General features: G+C 36.2%; 1 protein-coding gene across 1 annotated transcript in view; it reads right to left on the bottom strand.

Annotated features, from left to right (window-relative positions):
• The window catches only part of LOC135076929 (homeotic protein ultrabithorax), a 183421-nt gene that overhangs the window by 77439 nt on the left and 85087 nt on the right, over window positions 1-20895 (bottom strand). The window lies entirely within an intron of this gene.

The following is a 20895-nucleotide window of genomic DNA, read 5'->3' as shown; positions in this document are numbered from 1 at the left end:
ATATGGTAAACGATTGTGCTGCGCCCTTTAAAGCTTTCCCACACGCGTATTTACCTAATTTAACGACTTCGACTCCTATAAATATTTTAATAATTTTATCCACACCTGCGTTTTTTGTAGGTAAAACATGTTTTATTTACGTTATCGATACTTAAAATCAATTTACTTGGTTACACAAAGTGATCAGTTAGATAACAACATTCCTATCCTAACTACTGTCGACATAAGTAATCTTTCTCACATACATCTACGCATTATTAGATCGCCTAAACCTCCATGTTCGTAACTAGCCGTGTATTAGCACACAATAAACATTATCTGTAAGGAATCTCTGTGTCTGTGGCCGCTCTCCTAAAATGTCTATTTTCCGCGCTGGCAATGGAAATGTCGTCGTGTCTGGATAAACGGGTGCGCAGGCGAGGAGAGTGGGGGATGAGGGGGTGGGGGGAAGGGCGCGCAGTTCTAATGAGGCGAGCCCAGCGTGCGCGGGCGCTGCCCTCTTGCACGCTCGCGCACTTATGTATTTAGGCATGAATCTAAAAGAACACCTACGCCCATCTTAATCGCGTTACAACTCAATAATTTTATGCTAATAAAACTGGTCAAGTTTTGTAACTCTCACAACGCAGCTAAGCCACGCTACCAAATAAATCACGATTAGTGAAGATTTCTTAACAGTGATAAATTGCCAGAAGTAGCCGTGCGAGCAACGACATTTTCTCCATCGTTAAAAACTTGGGGATCGATCGACCAGATTGAAGAGCAATTATTATTATGAACTATCGATATTTTCTACACGGTTCCTACATTTAAACCCCTACGCCGATTTACGAGGGCGATAGCATTATGCACCTTTTTCTCGAACCCGAATCCATTTGGTCTAATAAATATTAGCCAATAGTCACTTCGTATGTACTGAAGTAACGCACTCGCTTTTAACTGAATTGCTTCGCATAACAATAAAAACGCCTATGGGCCCTTTCACACATTCTAATGTGCCCAATGCTCCTTCATTTGTCGAGGGCCAGCACGAAAAGGAAATATTTTCCCAAATCCATACAGCCTTAAGGATCTCATAAAGCAGTCGTTTTCCCCACGCGAAAGTATGGAAGTGAGATTTATACGGGGGACTTCGCCTCGAGCCCGGGGCTTTGGTATGATGAATTGACACTTTTTCAGTACCGCCTACAAATTTCAACTCGAACAATATACGCGCTCTGAATGAACAACTGAAGGTAAGAGTTGCGCCGTTATGGCTTCAAACTTTTAATGTCCCCAATGAGGTAGGGCGTCCATAAATATAACGATTTGTGAGATTACAGCCTCTTTAGGAAGTTACTCAGTAGCTTAAGACACTCGCATAATTAAGATAACTTACGGCGTAATTACTCTGGGAAAAATTGTTTCAGGACCAGTTTTAGAAACAAGGTGTTTGATAATGTGCATCCGTTTTGAATAGAGGTTAAATTTAGCTCACAGAATGGAGCCACTCGATTTATATTTTAATTTCCCACTCGGTATAAGTACCGCGGTCACGTGTAGACCGGACTAACAAAAAGTATAAACACATTATAAACATGAACGAGGCAGCGCCATGGCCCGGCGTCACGGAATCTTCGCTTGCATTTTTGCATAACAAACACGGCTATGATTTCTTACCGTCCCCTTATCAGGCTTAACTAGAAGTTTATTTCGAGGCAATTATTCGAATGGAATTCAAAACTTTTCGGGAAACCCCAATCACGTGTACAGAAGCACTAAATCATACGAAATTACGCGATTCAATATTGATCGTTTAAAACGAAGATTAAATTATTGTGCAACTAATAGAAAAAATAGCAGACTTGATACTTGATATTCAAGAAATACGATGACTTCATTTAAGCGAAGAAGCTTTGGGCAATCGTCTCAATTATAATAATAAGCGGGCGTGAGCTCAGCCGATGGCCAGTCTTAATAAAGCCATTATAAATATCTGATTCCGTACGAACGTCCTCTCGGCCGACGCCAAATGCCAAGGGGTTACCGGTTATGTATCACTGTACATTCATAAATTTAAAATTGAGTATTCAACCAGCAATGACAGTTCATTGTCGTTTCAGCCAAATGACGTCCACTGCTGGACAAAGGCCTCCCCCAAGGTTTTCCACAATGAACGGTCCTGCGCTGCCCGCATCCAGGCTCTTCCCGCGACCTTTACCAGATCGTCGGTCCACCTAGTAGGAGGCCTGCCCACGCTACGTTTTCCAGCCCGTGGTCGCCACTCGAGAACTTTCCTGCCCCAACGGCCATCGTCTCTACGAGCTATGTGCCCCGCCCACTGCCACTTGATTTTAGCAATTCTGCGAGCTATGTCGGTTACTTTGGTTCTCCTACGGATCTCCTCATTTCTGATTCGATCACGACAGTTCATTAACGCGTCGAAAGTCGACGAAGCTTTTTCAGATCATTAAATGACGTTACACATTTAAGTAACGATCAAGTACCGACTTGAAGGCAAACTTCAACGTTGCAGTTAAGGAACATTGTACAGATAAATCAGAATACGCCGTATCGGAAACCTATATCATAATAGAGAATTGTATCGTAAGCTAAAACAAACATCCATACGTAGAGAAACAAAATATCCGCGAGGCCCGGCTGATTTAAGTGGGCGCAGACTAACAATAGTGGCCGCGGTCTTATGAATAAAACGTATACAAATTTAATCAAAGAGAAATCTATTAGTAAAATGAGAAGTACGGAAGGGAGCGCACCTATACATATTCAACGAGCCACTGCATCACGAACGGGGCAATTTATGCGGCAGGTCCTGAGAGTTCCTTACTTTACCTCGGCCATATGTAAAACTGGATTATTTCTACGGCCGATCAGATCGTCACCTGGCATACAACAAACGAATACACCCCCGCCCTTATGCAAACACGAACAGAGCTCAGATTCGTGCAGAATGTGCATTTGTCACTGGGGGTGCCCATACATTGAGGGCTCTCTGTTTATTCGTATCCCATTTGAAAGTGGTATTCGAGATTCCGTGTCGCTTTTTATCAGCGATGTCTGTTGCATCTTTTATAGACTTCGTTATGGTTGTTTCAATTTGCAGGACAACGGTTATTTTTCTCTAATAACCTGTGGATTCTGCGTTTCCATTTTCTGTACATGGTTTGAGGATTTGTCGTTAATTTGTACATTTTCCTTCTTTAAGCATATTAGAAGTGTTTTTAGTGTCCTGTGTTAGGTCATCTACATACATGGTAGCTTCGCTAATGATTTGCTCGTCATTTGTTTGTTTTTGCATTTCATAATAGGCTCGGGAGTATCTATGTTTGGAGGTGTTCATTATGGGTTCGCTAGGCAGCGTCTATACGAGTATGTGTGCGTGGAAGTGGTTAAAGCTGCTGCCGCCTAGTCGCTGCAGTGCAAGTTTCCTTTAAAGTATTAATCAAGAGCCATGTCGAGTTTTACCTTTTCTTTTTTATTTCGCAAGCGCATCTGCCCTTTTGTAAAGTTGTAAACTTTATATACTCACATGCCAGGTAAATTAATATAATTTGGTTTAATAAATATGAGTATGTTAAAATCAAGTTTTTGTTTTATTGACGCAGTCGTTTATTTTGACATAAGTACTACTTATATTGTTTTAAATAATTACACATAATAAAGACGAACCTACATAACGTAGGTACCTACCTCTTCTTAGTTATAATAGGTACCGATCAAGTTCGTACATGAAGAAATAAAATCTAGTAGAACTACACGAACAATGAAACTCCTCTAAGTTTATGTACTACCTTATGTAATATCGGCTGCTTTTAAAGGGCCACGACAGATGGTATCGCACAAAACTGCTTTATCAAGTCACGTTGTTAAGAACAGTTAGACCAGGAAAACAAGGACCGGTCCAGGGGTTTGATATTTCGTGCTTTTCAGAAAATAATTGGTACAAGACCATGGGCAATAATAACATGACATCCGCGTTGTTACACATATTGCAATTTGCAACAACGTGCATGTTTTGTAAATTCGTGGACCATAACTAATACTGGAATATGAGAGAAATAATTGGTCATAAAGATGATACGAAATTTTGTATAACTTGGGTTCAATATTCAGATGTAAATGAAAGAAAAGAAAATGTAACAGGTGTTCTAGAAAATTCAATTGATAGCAAAGTAAGTAGTCAAAAACTCTTCCTTAGCGCCAAAATCTATCATACTACTAAACTTTACGAAGTAAGGTAGTGCTTAGAAATTTTTAAACCGTCCAACACCTAAACCAGCCAGTATATCTCGCCAATAACCGATGGCACAATACAGCCCAACTAGATTATCCCGTACGACATAAATTTCTGGGTAGAGTAGTTTTTCCGTCGACACCGAGCGCGGGTAGATCGATCGTTGGCTACAGCGCTTGAGGTTTGCCTTAAAAATGTTCGCTTCTACAAGTTTATGTGGGTATAGAATTTTCAGTGCAACATTTACGGAGATGGAAATAATTTAAAATGTGTATGTACTCGTACCTAATTAGGAGTATGACTCTCCTTATTAAGGGACACACATCAAAATGTTGACGATATATTATTTTTTATTTCTAGTTATGTTATAATTTTTGGAATATTTGCTGTCATATCTTTGTCCCTGACATGACTTGAGATATACTTATTGAGATCTCGTAAATCAAGGATGTCCGAATTTTCACTGGGTATTCCTCCCCCAAAACAACCTCATTCGTTTAATAAATAAAACTGTAATTAAACTCGAAGCTAGATATATCAGAAAATATTCGATAAACGGCGGCCAATATAATGGCTTAGACATATTTGAATATCTTGGCTCTCATCGGTCGCCAGCATTGTTGTCTCTGCCCAGTATGGACTTAATTAAGGAGGGCCATGATAGGTGGAAAGCTTTGCAGGAATTAGGGGTGTCGCTTGAAATTTAAGCAAAGAGAAGTAAATGATAATGGTGACCGAAATATTACTTGGCATAGATAAGAATTTCACCCAGGGTGCTGGCACATAATAACACGAGATACTATCTTAAGGATAGTGAGTACACAATAGTCTGATATAAAATTAAATATGAGCTCTATCAATAAGACGAAAAAAAAACACTAAATTTTATTCATAAATGAAAAAAAAGAGAGAATAGGAAAATAGGATTAGTCACTTAAAATTAGGCTGTGTTCTGAACAAACAAATATTTGTCCAAGTAAAAGTATGCATACATAAGTAGGTTTTTTCTTCAGTATTCTAGAAAAATTGACAACCCTAGAAGGAATGTAGGGTCGGTCCAACGTAAACTGAGCCGTGCAAATACAGTTGGGTGTTACCGTACTGCATTATTGTTTAATATATGGCTTGGAGGTATTGAATGAATTTAGAGGATCCTTTGTCCGTTACGCAATTAATAATAATTAAACTATTCTTGCAAAAAGTCAACGAAAATCTAAATTTATTTCAGATGTAACAGAAACAGACAATATTTATTTCATTAACATAGAACAAAATCCTATTGAAATTAAATCACCTACAAATGGACAAGATAACAATCCTGATGATAGTCTACTGCTATATTTAAACTCCAACTAAGCTTATAATATTATGTTGGCTAGAAACAGCAATTTTCCACACTAATCAAAACGTCTAAGACTGGACCCAATAATTACGCAGGCTCCGTTTCTAGTGATAATATTAATATAGCAATTTCACAGTACCAGCTGCCTTCAAATTCCGCTGTGGGGAAATCAAGACAGGGTACGAGTATGCGGTTTGACCACTATGAACCTTTGGGAACCACTAACAATATTAAGGATCTTGCTGGGATCTTAGACAGCCTTCTAATTTAATTGTCTGCCCATTTCATGTTTGGGATGATTGCTAAGCATCATGACCCTTGATATTAACAATAGATGTTATTCCCTTGCGTGAATATATCCTTGCAATTCTTAAAATTTATGAACCAAAGAACATGCTGTCGGATAATCTTTTCTCTTGAAAACTTGTAATTAATCGTTGACACAACCGATACTTACTGGAAAAAGAACCAACGAAGATAACACGTTTTCTTTGCCAAGAATGTATTTAATTTGTAATTTAAACCAACTCACATGTTCGAATTGATTTCGTTTACCAACCGAGGCTAGAAGAATTTCAGTTTTTCCTCAATCTAAGAATTTTCGATCACACCTCAACAAAAACAAAAGACCGCAATTATCTATCTCAGCAAATGGGGCAGAAACATCGGTGTCCATTCTTTTCACAATCAATTGAGCACACACATATTAATTGCATCGGCTCAATGGTGACCGTAACTAGTAATTAAAATGGTTTATACGTCTCTGGTGTTAAACTAAGTCGAGTTTTTCCACGGAGGAATACAATGAAAAGATGGCGTCGATGTTACAAGCGAGAAGCGAGAGCACAGTGGGTAACTTATTTTAAACCATCCCAAGTATCAGTATTCGTACTGTAAGTGACCACTATACGGAACAAAAACTTGTGAATTTAACATGATTTCTTTATCAATATTGTAGGCTGGCAGAACGAAAGTTGACATCATAATAATATTTATAAAACATTCTGTCTAACCACATTTGGTACGTATACATAAAACATAGGATATACCTACTTACAAGTATAAGAATTCTATGTGGCTGTCTGTAAACTTTATTTTTGTTTACAGTCCAAACGACGCTCTGAGCTTGAAACGCTTCATACCCTTACTTGAGCCAGCAAGGAAGAGCCCGCGGAGTTACTGCAGGGATATAAATTAAATGCTTACGTTTCGCTTGCCCCGCTTCGCTAGTTTAATTAAGCTCCTCCTTTGTCTGTATGTGCGTAAGGACATACAACATGTTCCTTGTTTCGGAGACCTTCGGCCACTATTGCGGTTACGACTTCGAAAAAACATCACAAAGTACACCGCTGAAATTACTTCACATAAATCTATCAACAATAAAGTCGATGAGGATAAGAGAAAAAATTCGCTTTGATGGGCAAGCCGTTTATCAAACCCAACAAATATACTGTTTTAATGCAAATTACTTTGGCAAAAACGCAACGTTAGCACGGAACATGGTACACCTAAACTGCCTAACACGACATGCTAAAAAAAATTCTAAAAACAGTGTTAATTTGTACTGACACCGTACACGACAGCCGTACACGAACGCGAAATTAAATTTTCAAACACAGCGGGCCCCCAATTAATTTTTCCAGAGAAAATTCGCTTTCGTCATGTCCGCTTTCTGTCATTTAATCTGGGTTATTTATGGGACCATCGGTACCAACCTGGTCGTTTTTGTCGATGAACTTTCTCCCTGGTGCCATGGTCGTGACGTCCCCACCACACACCACTTTATACTCAGTCGGGATCTATGTACGCTGCCGACCACACGGGTAGAGTACTCACTGCACAATTTTCTTTATCTTCGCCAATTAAGCTACTGATTTAATGTAGAAACATAGCTATTTGCTCCGAGACTTATCCACTTATCAAAACACACAAGCATTCTTCTACAATGCTATTCGGAAACTAAAAAACTTTAAGCCGTTCATCGCCCGTTTCTTTGCAGGTACGCAGAAGTTTTTTTATCACGACAATCGCGACTTTCTCTTGAACAATAGCATAAAAAGTTTCTATTTTTTATTTGTTACCCGAACGCAAAGAAGGACCAACTTTCTCCGCACTTTTGTAATGAACCGTTACAATCGTCACTGGGCAAAAATGAAGTACGGTAAAACGCTTTTTTGAAATCAGTAGTTGTTGATCCAGCGTTCGAGCTATCCGATCGACTTGACAATCGTGACGGTACTGAAAAACGGTATTCTTTTATCCAGGAATCTCTTAACGAGGTCAGTTTAGGCAAACTTTTGTGATGTGATTTTTTTGTTCCGTTTTATTTGGGTCTACATGCGTTCGTTTATAATACATCCCTTTCAACGTTCCCAATGCGGATTCAAAGGGTTGCGCTGTTCACTCCAGTGCCGCGTGCGCAGGAGTGAGTGTGATGCAACTATTTCGTTAACGACCGTTCCATTTGAATCAAAAACACGTTTGGAGAATAATTTGAATACCGAAATGCAGATGGCTTCTTTTATCCGAGGGGCTTTGGGACCGCCGCCGAACTACAAGTTAATTAAGGTTTGCCCATCAATTAAATATTGGTTTTGATTGTTTTCGTTTTGTTGATTAAGTTGTGTGCTGATGGCCTTTGATTTATGCTTTAATTATGTTCATATCTTTTATCGATACCACGGAGCAACTAATCTCCTATCAGTGATCATCATACTATAAAAATACCTTCAACAAAATCTCCCAAGTCCTCTCAAAGTTATAAATCTCTCGGTAAGCCTGTATATTGACTGTCTTAGTGCAGATAAGCTGGAATCGTCGAATCGAGTGGACATATTTCAGCGATAACTCATAAACCTCAAACAGATAAATCAATTCAGTCAAATCCGGCACATTCATATCTGGGACGATGCATTCGCTCAGCAAACGAATTCACTGAGCGAAACACCAAAATTTATTGGGTTAGTAGTTACCGTAGGTCGATAAAACTACCGGCCGGCAACAGAATGGCGTAACTCCCTCGTTCCGGGATAAAAAAAATACGACCTTACAAATATAGAAACAAAATGAATTTTCGTTTGATGCCTCTCGAAGGTTGTATGACTGAAAAGAGCAATGCGCAGTGCAATTCCGTGATATCTTTTTCACTCTTTCAATGGCGGAGCTGCTAGGCGACATAAGGACGTTATAGTGTTGAATTAGCATATTTATTGCTAGTTACACGACAAAATAAATTTATCTTAGCCCATTGGGCCTCTGCCATATTTGAGTTTTTCCTTTCCTACACATATTCCAACTTCCGCAATCTGCGGGGCCCAGGGTGTGGCTGGCTGATAAAATGGTTTGTATGACTTTTTCTGTGTTATCTTCTTTATGCTTTATTTTATTTACGTACGACAAACGACTTTCGACTTCTGCTAATATTTTTTCCCCAGTCATTGAACTAAATAAAACTATTTTTATAAGTTATTTATGAGTTTCCTCACTCTTTAGGATCCGTAATGGTCTCAATAAGATTTCTTTTTCTAGTTATTGTTACCTATTAAATAAATTCTTTTTTCTAGGTACCGAAGTACCTACATTTCGAATTTTTGTACTTTCTTAATATTTTTTACATTTTTGTCTAGACAAGTATACCATCTCAATAATGTAAAAAATAATACTTATTTGCTATCTTTTACCAAAATCCCACGCTCGTGTCTTGTTTACGATTTTGCAATTTTAAAATTGATCAAAATCCAATCGTGCACCCCATACGCTCCTTACCTGAAACAATAAAAAGGTCAAATTAAAAATTTATATTTTAATTCATCGCGCGCGGAACGCTCGAATCCGTCATTATAAATAGGCTACCTGCCGTGCACATAGCCGCGCACATACGCACACTGAGAACGCCTCTAAGCGAAACCGGTCTCAGGCACGCCGGGCATACAAATGCAATCCATCCCTACACGTCGTCTGTCCCCCACGGGCGCCAAAACAACACATAAATCTATCCCGCTCGCACACCCGCGCCAACTTCACGCCAGTGCCGCCGCCCGCCAACCACAGCGCGGCATTCTATCGCCATATTGAATGACGCCGCACCAGCGCCCTCTGCACCAACAAATGCGAACGTCGCAAACCTGTGTTTTCCGCATAGTTTCTGCTGTTTTTCCTACTTTTCTCAGTTTTTAACGCTAGAAATTACCATAAATGAGTGATTTGACATGTGTTACGGTGTGATTGGCTCGAAATTGGCACATTCGGCTTGAATTTGAAGTGAAAACATCAAATGTTTGTGATAGACGCCACTGGAGGCTACCTAAAGCTAAGTTCAGTCCGTAAAGCGCATTGTTTTCTATTGTTTTCCAAATTTTCGTATTAGAATTGAAGTGGAAATAGATAAGAATAAACGTAAAAGATCTAAAAATACAAAAATCTTGCGATATAAAAATGGTAGAGCATGCGTAGTCTGTAAAAGAGTAGGTATACTATTGTTTCTGCTTATTTTCATTATTTTGACAAATAAAAGCTAATTATTTAACACTTATCCTATCAAGAGAAATTACTTTCTACAATAATAAACCGATTAATGAGTAGAGTAAACAAAAATAAACATAAAATTCACGTTTTTTTTAAACATTGAGAGATAAAATTTTGTAGAGTCAAGTTTTTGATAAATTACAATCTTTTTATAATAAAAATTAAGCCGATATCTATTATTAGGATTGTAAATTAAGTTCATCATAAGGATTGTTAATTAAATGTCTATTTCATCAACTAAAACTTAAGATAAATGTGACCAAATCTTGTATGGGCAAACTGTTGATGTTTGGTTAAAAAAATCTCTCATAATTATTATTTTCCATTGAAAATTATTGACAACGCACTTCTTTAGACAGTATTTCACGATTTTGATCAATAAATATTTTTTCATTGTTTAAATGAAGTATTTTAATAAGAAACAGTAGATGAACAAAAGCCGACGGCAAATGTGTGTCGGTGCCGACGGCGCGGCGCATGCGCGAGCGTTGCGTGCGCTTTTACAGTAAAAATGTAAGACAAAATGAAGATAATAACACATTAATTTTAAATTGAATCATTTAACCACTAAAAAGTAGTTCCGAAAGAGATTAAATTCAATGTCTCTTTCAGTAAGTACTTAATTAATATTAGTAATTGACTGATTCGTCATACAATTACAATATCAAAATTTTATAATAAGCGACAATTAATTCCACGTTTGAAATAATTGAGTAATGTTATTATTATTTAATTATTTTATAATACAAGACAATAAAGTAGCAAAATTAAATTAAATCGATCAATTTAGTTTAAATGTAATGGAATTGCGGTGTGACTAGAATTAGTTTCGTTATTAGGCTCATTAGATGAAAAATAAAGACCTATTAAAGGCCTTATTTTTAACAGTGTTATTTCATCAGAACGTGTGCATATTCTACTGTGTTTTATCCCTTTCCGAAGTACAAAGCTTTATTTACAGTTTGACGAAAAATAGAGAACGCAAAATTCGGTAACAACAGTTGAGCTCGCCAATACGGGAACGTTCTAAATAAAGGACAATCCGCGCTCAGATTTCTCACCGAGCTAAAGTTTTTTCTATGCAGATGGGGCCGTATTTCAGCACCCTATTTAGGATTCAGCCGTGCACGGCCCAACTTTAACTAGCGACCGAGTTTCATCTGCAGCTCAGTGGGCTTTGTGCAATGTCCAATTTGAATGAACTAACGGCAACATGTTTTGTTTATGTGTTCATTGATAGAGTGAAAATAAAAACTCAATAATAATTATGATTGAAGATAAGAATGTAGCAATGCAGAAGATATAATTTTTATGTAAGTTTTGGTGGACAAATAAAATAACATTGAAACTAATAAATCTGGTAGTTAGTTATCACATTATTAAATGATTTAAGAATACCCATTAATAATAAAATAAACAAAATATATTGAAAACGGTTTCATTGCACGGAAAATCGTCATAAATAATGTTAAGTGGTACTTAATAATCGCGATGACAAAATACCCAACAGACATTATTTTAAGACACTTATCAGTAGTCACTAAAATTTTATTCCAGGCTGAAATTGCTTTTTTGTTGATAATAATAGCCGATTCGTTCAAGGCGACATGCCGATAAGTTCCAAGGTTTTTTACAGCGTTCTAATAACGAAATAAAATGCGTATTCAAATGCCTTTTAATTTGACCTTTTAAGAAAATTCAAAAGGCATATTCTATCCTCAATACATAATGGATTGGTATATTTGCTAAGTATTTATTTGCGGTGCATTGCTTGCATTAAAGAGATAAAATAACGCTGCCAAGTCTTGGGGCAAAAGAAGCGAAACGAAAGGGGTGATTTACAGTGGAAATTTTGGAAGTCAGCCGGGACTGCGTTGTGGTGCCTGCATTAATCACGCCCTGGAAAAATACCATCCGCTTCCGAATAACTTCGCCGGACTCTAGCTAACTATCAAAAACATTCAAAGAAATCCACATTACCCAACATAACTTTAGAATGGCATTTGTTTGGGCTAACGCCCTAGAATTTTCCAATTTTCCAGACTAGTTACAATAACAACTTCACAAAAAAGGAAGAGATTTTTAATTTGTATGTTAACAAGGCACTCAATATGGAGATAATGCCCAAAACAACGCGTTAAAAAATCCAAATTACCCGCCACATCCTAATTTGATACAAACGTCCGGTTAAGCCTACTTAAATAGATTTACAACAGTTCCTTATGAAGGTGACCCAAATTACCATGAAAAAAGTTTAACAGCCCTTTATTTCAGGACAAACAGAGGCTGTTGTCGGAATCCCGTGTAATCCGGGCCACTTATCACGCGTGCAAAATGCAAATTCGACCGGCCGTACGCAGAATTAACGAAACGCTAACCCGGATTGGTGCGTCAGGGAAATTACCAAAGTTCGGAAGTTACTGTAACATAGTGTGCTGCGACAATAGACCATGTTTAGAGCTGTTGAAGAGTGAAGGTCGGTCCTAAAACCTATAAAAAGTACTACTAAAAGAACATAATATTTTCTAAACAATGACTAAGTATTTCTTGAAACTACATCTTTTATTGATTTATTGATTATCCGAGGCTAATGATAATAATTACTAGAGTTAAGTATGGTTCAGTGAATAGCCCGATTCTAAACAGACCATAACAAGGAAAGATATAGCGTTAAGGTTGTATATCAAACATTAATAATAACTAATTTAATTTGATTTAAGCAGTAATATACCAGTATTTAATGTTATTATTATTCATTCATTAGCATACATTATAATAAAAATTGGACCGGCTGTGGTGGCCGTCAGGGAAATTACCAAAGTTTGGAAGTAACTGTAACGTATTATACTACAAGTGGCATGAGTATGAAACCTTAGAACTAAAGTTTTGTCCTTTAAACTTGCTACAAAATAAATTATAAATGTTTGCGTTTAAAGATTATAACCTTACAGAAGTACAAGTAAAAAACTAAACCAAGACAAGATAGAAAAATCATTTCGATTGTGTTACGCGTTATAATGGTTAATCCAATCAATTTACTCCCAATTAACGCAACATAATTATCGTTAATCATTAATAAATATATTAATTGAACTTAACAGCTTTTACATCGCTATTGTTGTCTGTGTATAACTGTAAGGCATCGGATTCATGTCTTATTAAGCCGTTTTATTAGCTAAAACCCACATAGGTGTTTTTACTTGGGAATGACGACTAAATAATTGATAGTGTGATGGAGAACATGAGCGATAATGGAATAAATCCGAGCTGAGAACAGTAAACGGTTTAATTAAAACTCTAATAAAAAGTGTGTTTAATGCGCGTTTGAATTACGCAATGGGTTCCGTATATTTACTTTGTTTGAAATGATTATCTCAAAGGTTTCTAGGAAATATTACTGCGTACCTACTGACTTTGTATTGACCAGTCAAATTGTGATTTTAAACATACAACAACCTATAAATGATTCAAAAATTGTTTACTTATTGTAATTATCAGTTTATTACTAATGAATAAACAAAGTATTTATTTCAATAAAGAGGTTAATTACCCCTAAGTGAACTTTTTGAAGAGATAAATTACTTAAATTCATCATTATCAGTAAATTACATTTCTGCAGGTCTACAGGTCATTTTTTCATATTTTTAATGTTTTATTGACCTCAAAATAAAAATAGAATTCTAGTTAATTGCCATCGTTATATCGCATGTTTTTTAAAGAATTGTAATTGTATTGCACAAATTACTAATAGTCCCGTTAGCCCGTCATACTAAGCTAAATATGCTTGTGTGTCAGTCAAGTGGGCTCACCACAATATTCTCAAAAAATTATGTATAAAAATTGTGAACTTAAATAAATTTATCAGTGTTCTTTTACAAATCACAGTTAATACCTACGGAACCCTAAATAGCAAACAAAAGAATGGCGTGTGTAAACGCTATAGCACTTTTCAATGGCTCTTCACATTATTGATTAGTTTCCGAGAAAATCTTGGCACTTGGCGGCATCGTGTGCGGTATTACGAGCCAATTATTGGACGTTAGACGCCATGTTTGCTGGGTTACATAGTCAAAATGTTTCTGGAATCTGGATACACCCGCAACATTGTTTGCGACATCCTACAAGTATCTGGAGATAGTAAACTAAGACGAATAGGCCATTATGATAGTATGATAGATACATTATCGTAAATTCGTGATAACATGCCTACCCACAATGTTTAGCCTGAGTCTGTAAAAGTCGACTAGACTTATTATAGCCATAAAGAAAAGATAGTGCCTCAATCACTTTTTTTTTTCATAGTTAAGATAAGCTGACTTTCTTACTTATTTATTTCTTACACTTTAATAAAGTTTTCTGAAATGACAAAGGACTCTACATTTAATGTAAACGCACAAACTTATTTGCTCAATACTAAACAGTTTCCACAACACCATACAAATAGTTTCGATCTCTTTCAAGTCAGAAATAATTTATAAAAAATCTAAAATGTATGTCAGACGAAAATACTTTCGCTGATCTATTTGCGCGCATGATATATTTTTATCAAAACCAACAAAACATCGAGTATTCGAGAACCTAATCGTAACTCGATTCGCGAACACGCGCCATCAATCGGTCGTCGCTCGGCTAGAACGATGTAACCTAACATATCACTCTCCAGTCAGTACAAAAGCACCATTATTTCATTCACACGTTTCATTAGTGATAGGACTCGGTTTTCTTTAGCGGGGAAAATGTCGAGTTAATTGACGAGTGACTTTACATGTCACAAATGCATAAATAACCTCAGTTATTATACAACAAGTAAAAATTTTACAGGAACGTTGAAACAAATTATTGACTTGACTAGTAAATTAACTCCCTATAGTTTATGAGTGGAGCAATCACTACACATTTCTTTCTAAGTGTAGGTGAATATTGCAAAACAACTAAATTACTTAATCTGAATCTTTATTCTTCTAGCTAAAACCGTAACCGTAATGATCTGTAATAAAAAACATGAAATGTATGAACATATTATAACAGTTATTTGATCGAATACGATCTGCCCAAACTTTATCCCATCACTATCTTATTCACACATTACATCATTCTAAAACGCAGGTGTTAAGGCCGTATTACGCGACGAACATACGGTAAACGTCAGCAGACAGTTGGCCATGATTAGAACATTAGACAATGTTTTTTCGTCCTTATTTCAGAGAGCTTAGCCTTCAATTTAAATAAGCCATATCCGACTCCTAAAGCAGCACATAATGCCTGATAGGTACTGCAAGTTGAATTCACTAATTAATTGCATCTCATATTCAATTAACTACCTAACTGTAAACAAAGTAACACTAATTATTGATTCCAAACAAATACTTAACCCGCCGTTGAATTACTAATCAGGGTTACAAAACATACGTCATTCCTAACCTACCAGCTGTCTATAATCGTTAGAAATTTAACCTCTTGAACCGACGTTTCGGCCGAAAGCCGTCCCATCACTAGCTCATTCACACATTACATAACTTCAAAACGCAGGTGTTAAAACCGTATTACGGTACAAACAGGCGCTAAGCCGAAGCGGACCACGCTTCGGCTAAAATTGCCGAAGATTAGCGCAGCTTGAAATAATGCTTCGTCCAAAATTTCAAAGCTTAGAACATAATTGTGATTTAACAAGGTTGTTGGAGTACGTTTGCCGGCTAATCCCCATGTTAGTTTGCGGCAAAATATAAGGGTGGTAATCCCATATTATTACACTTAAGCAGTCTTTGCGGCCTAATATTCATAGGTCAAACCATTTTACTGTTAGTCACGTTACGTTTGTATATGTTACAGTCAAAACTCATAATCGGTGAAATCCACTTTTGACTGCAAAAATCAGTCAAAAGTGGTTTTGACTGATGCTCTTGGTCAATATCACTTTTGACTGATTTTTCCAGTCAAAAGTGGTTTCAGTTTCAACTTCATCTTTGCTCTATCTACAGGGTGGAAACGATAAGTGATCTCACTCGATTATTTCTAAACTATACAAGATATCAATAAACTAGTTACTGATCCTGAAAGTGCTTCATGAGCTCTATCAAACGCTGAGCTGGAAACATTGAATTTTCAGATAGATCCAGTTTTTTCTGTAACCTATTATTGGTACCGTTTGAAAGAGCTCTCGAAGCACTTTCAGGATCAGCAACCAGTTTTTCAATATTTTGTATAGCTTAGAAATAATCGAGTGAGATCACTTATCGTTTCCACCCTGTATAGTATAGACTCTACATACTAAAAGTTTCAAAAACAGTTTTTTTACACAAGATTTTCTTTACTCCACTAACAAGTGCATACTCCACCAACAACACCATAATACTTGAATACAATATTCCTGTACGACTAAAAAAACCATAATTAAAATTCTTTAAGTAGAAGAAATTCTACAATGTAACACCTCATTTTAGCTACCTATAGAAAAACAAAATACTGTCTATGACAGAGGAATCATAAATAGGAATAATAGCAAAATAATTTCAATTTCTACCCATAAAATAATAATTTAATAGCTTCCCAATAAACATAAAATTATGTTAGAATGTTATCACATTAACTTATAAGTATGTTGCTATTGCCTTATATCAGTTGGGATACCTTTCATGTTAGCGTTGAGTAATTAATGTAGAATAAGATAAATTATCTGTTTTGCTTTTACGTTATCGTCTTGAACTCGTCTGTACGTATCTGTAACAGCAAATTCATTTCAATTACTACCTATATCATATGGTAATAGAGTTGTAACTGGTAGGCTCGCTTCTTACATTTTTATAGGTAGAGACTACAGAAGTAAAGACGAAAGTTCATCAGATTACAATACTATTTGTATCAGAATAACACCTATTTAAGTCACATTTAAGGCTGGTTTTATTGTCACGCGGACCGTCCAGTGCGGACCCGCTCCGCACGGCCAATCTGTATGAACTTCTAGGGAGCGTTTTAGAGTAATGCGGTCCGGAGGAACCGCTCCGCTCCCTAGCAGTTCATACAGATCGGCTGTGCGGAGCGATCCACACTGACAGTCCGCGTGACACTAAAACCAGCCTAAGAGTCGTTTTTTGTCTGGATACAGCATGTAGTCTAATATTTAACAAATTTATAATCCATGTTTAAATAGACGTCTTTCTAATTAATAACTTTATTTATTTAAAATAGAATAGCTATAGATCCGTCATTCGCAATATTGTTGTGAAAAATCTTTTATATAAGAAGAGCAAGCCTACTGTATTTCAACTATACTATCGCGCTATAAATTTACATATAGGTAATTTTCAATAATTGCGTAAGTATCTACTTTTTATTACACCTGCATAATTGAATAATAACAGTGTAAAAGTAAAGTGTCGTATATTGATACTGATAACATAAATTGCATCTTTATACCTAAGTAGTTGTATTTTAAATTACCTACATAAGTAATGGTTGAGATAAGAGGAATATTTTAATTTTCTCGCTTTTAATGCGTAATGATCGATAAATTTATACGCAATCGATTTTATACAAGTCTTTAGTCTGTTAACAGATTGCAAGTTTGTTTAAGGATGAGGTATAAACATCAGCGTATGTACAACGCTATAACAAAAGTCTATCTGCTTTAATCCCTCACCTTTTCTATTAGCGGAAAATCAATTTAATTAGCCGTCAAACTCTTCGATATTTCACAAAGCCTTTATTCACCGCGTTTATCAGATAATAACAAATCGTTTAAGGGCCTGCGTACACACGCACGCGCGCTGCTTATGCGAAAGCACGACCGCAAATCTATTACCGCCATACTTATAACTATGTAGCGTATTTACAATATTTCTATTAGGATAAATTGGAGCGCTAAATCCTCCGCTTTGGCCCAGGTGAGCGCATATCTGCATATTTATGAAACCGCGGAAACCTTAAGGGGGAACGCTTTAAAATTCCGGAAAATGCTAACGTTTTTTCTCCACCACAAGTTTTTAACAAGATCCACCTTATTTATGCTGTACTAGGGGGCAAGGATTTATTGTGGGGAAACGTGACTGATCGCTGAAGTTAGCCGCGGATACGTTTAGCTTGAATTTAAATCGGCTTTTTGCTGTATCTACAATCGAGGCATTGAAATGAGGGAGATAAGTCGACGGAAAATTGCAAAGCTGTATCCACTTTCAGTTGATGGGATCCAAAATAACAAAGGATAACGTAAAAAAATGTAAAAAATACAATTATAATTGCTATTTTACTCATAATAATATCAACAAGCGTATAAAAATAATTACAGATAGCAAAGGGTTTTTTGTTTAATATAAAAATCTCCTGACAAGTCTAAAGGATGAACGTTGTTATGGTTTTAATGGCATATTCTGTGGAAGATAATGCAAGCAATTAGGGTCGAAAAAAGTTGTTGCCAGACAGAACAGAATCCTCCATCATTTACTTTTACACTAGTTTTTAGCTGCGCCATCGAAAAAACCTATCAGTACAGATGGCAAAAAGATATTGTCTGTTTTGTTTCAGTGGGTTTCTATTTCAAAAAAATATACTTTTTCTTGGGTTAGATTAATGTGGCGCCACTGTTGATTGGCTCGAGTATTATATTTGAAAAATGAAAGCTTGATAGAAAAAAGTTACATTGTACTAGAGAGCAACAATCGTTAATAAGAACGCTATCATTTTGAGTTCAGCTCTAATTGCAACCTAAATAAACTGACAATTGTTTAGTGGACCGAAGGCTTATCTAGCAGATAATTGTCTAAATTAACGGCAAATTAAGCTATTATTCGATACTTGCTTGTTCAATATTTAGTAGGCTACGCGAATGTAGGTGACCATAATTCTGAGTTGTGTCGTTAAACTATCATTCCAATAACGGATTAAAATTATTAATAAGTCGGTTTTTGTAAATTTATTGGGGATTATAGATTATAAATTCGTAAATTAATGTATTACCACATTTTTAATTAAAAAAATAAACAGAACTTTGTGGTCTTTGTTAAAATGATGTAAACTAAACGCGTACCGGTTTTGTTTCTTTTGTTTGTTTTTCACTTATTTTCTAATTCACCGAATCATAACGAATTATCGACAGGAATGCTTTCGGCGTAAGATCTTATTTGCCGGTCTATTAATATATCAGTGCAATTAACTGTTAACAATAAAACGTCAATCAAATCGTGATTACGCTGTCACTGCTCAATCTGTCACAATTTCTACAGACTCATTATTGCGATTGACCGATTTGATTAGACCTCTACGTTTTGTAGAAAGTTATACGATGAAGCGCATTCGATGTGTTCGTATAAAATGGTTATATTGTTATCAAGTGCAATCAGTCAGAGGTGGTGAGGTCGACATGCGACGCGATAAGGAATAAGGTATAAGTTGACAACGCACTGTTGTTGATATTATTTTATCATTGTAACTATGCGAGGTGCGCTTGCGCCGGCAAACTAAGAGCGCTTTGTTAGGTTCGAAAACGAAATCGAATCATGTTTATTATAATCGAAGAATGTATTTTAATTCTTTAGGAGAAATAAACAGCCAGAATTAAAAACCCTGATTTGAGTACAAATGTATTTAAGACATTTAACTATTTTTGCTAATTATAGAGTCTTCTTACTAGAGTGTTGGAATTTTATTCAAGAGCACCTACAAGTTTCTTTCCAAAGAACAGCACGAACTTAACATACAGCATTTCTTTCTTAGTCACAGCCATTGTTTTAAATAAATGCTCATTTAAAAAGAATAATACAAGTATTCAACAATTAGTTTGCGAACAAAGAAAATGCTCATTAAAACCGCACCGTGGTTAAATAATTGCAGGTACTAACTAACTGAAAACTAAACTTTATGTCGTTGACATAGAGTCACTGGAAGTGTTGAGTTGAGCGCAGTTCACAGGCGTTTTTGATGTACTCAAAAAAGTTCAAGTCACGTTTATGTTTTTCTAAAACTAACCAAGTATAAAATTTAATTGCTTCTTTTATTTTAGTGACTGTAGCAAACTTTGTTTGTGGCATTCGTTTACTTTATAGTTTTATTGTATTTATAGGGTAAGTACAAAATCCAGCCAAAAGACGTGGGGGACACCCGACTATGCTACGTAAATGAGCGCGCTATAAATTGGCTCATGTATAATTTATTAGATGCCAGTTGCAGTTTTTTGGCCAAACCCCTGAGATGTAGGGAGCTATTTAGGTACTGAGCTCAAGATAAGCTAATTTGAGTTTAAAAATACTACAAATCTGAAGCAAGAGGCGGGAGTAGAATACTTATCGGTTGGAGCGGTAAATCAGGTTGTGGCATGGTAACAGTATTTTATGGTTTGTTTTTTTATTAAATCAAGTTTAATTATTATCAAATAAAAGATACATTACAAGCTTAATTTCAGTGACATTATTTTATTATGCATTAATTTTAAATTTCACCAAAACTTTCTAACCATACCATAACCTGTGCCTCTACCATGAGTTTACCTACCGAGCATCTCGCTATCGAGGGCGTAAAAAAATGTATGGCAAATTGTACAGCGCCTCTAGCGGTTGGTAGCTGAACCACAGCAAAACTAAAAACACTACCATGAGTTCATCTCAAATCGTTAGGTAAAAAACCTATCTAATTGAATACGATAGCGACTAAAGTTTTTATTAAGTTTCATACAAATAACTTACCATGAGTTGCAATTTTCAAAGATGTCATCGAAAAATACCTTAGCTGTCACAGTAACGAAACTCACTGGCTTATTGACATGTGAAAAGCAAAATAAAATTGTGGTTTTAGGTCATTTTAGGTGTTT

This window comes from Ostrinia nubilalis, chromosome 12 (assembly GCF_963855985.1).
Source record: "Ostrinia nubilalis chromosome 12, ilOstNubi1.1, whole genome shotgun sequence".
Taxonomy (NCBI): Eukaryota; Metazoa; Arthropoda; class Insecta; order Lepidoptera; family Crambidae; genus Ostrinia; species Ostrinia nubilalis.
Note: the sequence above shows the minus strand (reverse complement) of the source record. Positions and strands in the feature narration are given on the sequence as shown.